The sequence below is a fragment of the Elephantulus edwardii genome, unplaced genomic scaffold (genome assembly GCF_000299155.1).
Source record: "Elephantulus edwardii isolate Elephantulus edwardi_28Jun2011 unplaced genomic scaffold, EleEdw1.0 scaffold00063, whole genome shotgun sequence".
NCBI classification, from domain to species: domain Eukaryota; kingdom Metazoa; phylum Chordata; class Mammalia; order Macroscelidea; family Macroscelididae; genus Elephantulus; species Elephantulus edwardii.
The window spans coordinates 16,606,660-16,609,561 of NW_006399813.1; positions in this window are offsets into that span (position 1 = coordinate 16,606,660).

Genomic DNA, 2,902 nt, shown 5'->3' on the forward strand with positions numbered 1-2,902 from the left:
TAAGTGAGCTCAGTAATATTCATTGCTATTCCAGAGTGTCAGCATATTGTAATTTTCTTTACAAAATCTGCTACTGATGAATATATGGTCCATTTCTAGGTTTTGGCTATTAACAATAAGATCGAACATTTCTAGTTCAGATATTTCGGTAGAAATGTACGCAATATTTCTGTTGGGTATCTAAATACTAAGGAATAAGAGAAAATATATGCACATACTCAGCTTTAATGGATATTATTCTTGTTTTGCTGTTATATGCTCCTGTATCCATTATGACTAGCAGAACCATATGAACAACAGATATGAACTTTGCCCTCTCCTGTATCATTGCCACAATCTTGGACACATTCCAACCTATTGTAACAGTATATTGGTTTATCTTGCTTCTGTCTTCCTCTTATCCTCTGACCTTTCACCTTTCTTGGATAGAGCATGATGCCTCTGTCTAAGGATTGACCCCTCCTGATAACATGCCCAGTATATGAGACCAGGTTTCGCTATCCTTGCCTTTAAGTGGCAACCTGCTTGCACTTCCTCCAAGAAAGACTTGCTTGTTCTTTTGCAGTCCATGGATATTCAATATTCTTCACCAACATCACAATTCTAAGGCATCAATTCTTCTGTCATCTTTATTCAGTGTCAAACATTCAGATGCCTAGGAAGCAAATGCAATTACCATGACTTGGATCAGGCTCACTTTAGTTGCCAAACAAGTTTTCCAAGTGTCTATTCCATTTTTATGCTCCCATCACGGTAATGTCTGAAAGTTCTGATTGTTCCATGTCTTACTTACATTTGATGTCATCTATTTTTTACATTATATCTAGCCTGATGCTATGTAGTACCTTTTTCTCACTTTATGAATATATTTAAAATAAATGTGATGATGACTTTGAGAAAATAACAGTTTTGTTGCCATGTGTTTAAAGGGCAAAAGTAGCTCCTGTGATTTTTCTAATTTGGCTGGGTTGTAACCAACCAAAACTCACTGCCATCATGCCAATTCCAACCAGGGTTGTACATTTATGGAAAGAAACTTCTCATCTTTCTCCTTTGGCATGTGCGGTAGATCCAAATTGCTGATCTTTTCATTAGCCCTGCAACATGTAAAGCACTACCTACCAAAGCTCCTTTGGATAGGTTATAGTACCCACTTATGTATTCAAATACTAATATAGGTGTTGACTTAAAGGATATTACTCTTAACAATGCTGACAAGACTTCTATAATCATTGAAAACCTTAAAAATATCCCTTGCAATTCCCTGGGGGGGGGGGGGGAAGAAATCCTGTCTGAGTTTCTAGTAGACCAGCCTCATCCACAGATTTCCCTCAAGATGGAAACATCAGTACATGCCAGAATTCCTAGCCTTCTGGAATGTTTGTGTTTGTTGTTTTTTTTTTAATTATTTAAATTCATTTCAATGAATGTTTACAAGGATTTTGGATTTGCATTCATTCATTGTTGCACTGTTCTCCCCGCCAACCCCACCCTCAATCCCAGTTCTCTCTTCTCCTTGAAAAGTAAAAGAAAAACTCCTTCATTGGTATACAATACCCCCGCACCCCCTTCCCACATCCCGAGTATACTCCACTCTGCAACCCTCATTCCGTACTCTTATGATAATCATAATACCCTAAAATATATTACTTTTAAACTGTTCTCTCACTCATTGGCTTCAATGCAGTATACATAATTTATCCAGTTTATCTTGGTCTTACCCTCACCCCGATGTCAGCCTCATTCTACAACAGTGGCACCATACAGTATTTGTCCTTTTGTGACTGAGATATTTCACTCAGCATAATGTCCTCCAGGGTCATCCATTTTGAATAATATTGCATGAGTTCCTTGTTTTTCAATGCAGCATAGTATTCCATTGTGTGAATATACCACAGCTTCCCTAGCCATTCGTTTGTTGATGCACATTTAGGTTGTTTCAAACTCCTTGCTATTGTGAACAAAGCTGTGATAGACATGGGTGTGCATTTATCTGCTTGGATGTTATGGTCTCTTTAGGGTATATTCCCAGTAGTGGAATTGCTGGGTCAAATGGTATCTCTATTTGCAACTTTTTGAGAAAGTGCCACACCGCTTTCCACAGTGGTTGCACCATTTTACACTCCCACCAACAGTGAATAAGGATTCCAGTCTCTCCACAACCTCACCAGTAGTTGTTGCTTGCTGTTCTGTTAAATTTTGCTAGTCTTACTGGGGTGAGATGATATCTCATATTTATCTTGATTTGCATCTCTCTTAGAGCCAGGGATTTTGAACATTTCTTCATGTGCTTGTTGGCCATCTGAATGTCTTCTTTGGTGAAGTGGTCTGTTCATGTCGTTTCCAGCTTGTTTTTTAAAGATTTCAGATGTGGATACTTCCAATGGGATAGTGAACTGGTCAGATTGGGAAAACTGTTCCTCTCTCATAGGGACATCAAAAGGCAGGGAAACCTACTCACAAACAATATTTCTAACACTCTAAAAATTTAAGAAAATTTTGAAGAGTAAAGCCAGACACAGAGGAGAGTAAAAACTCAAGTGAAGGTCAATTATAGGGAAAAAGTTCTATGAACTGATCCAAACAGCCTATGGGAAACAGGAGCAGGGACTCACAAATCCAGACATATCAGCAGCAGATCTGCACCACCAAGAAAACAGAACTTCATCCCTCTACCACTTGCTGACAACCAGAGGAATAAACATGCATCTGAAAGGGTAGTGCTATCTTGGACCCTCAGGCACAACCTTTCCTGTATGAGAAGAAGACCATCACCATTTTTTAAATTGTGATTTTTAACAAAAGTTTACAGAAAAGTTGGATTTGCATTCATTCATTTGTGCACATGTTTCTCCCTGGCCCACCCAGTTCACTTAAAATATATATATAAATATATAAATAT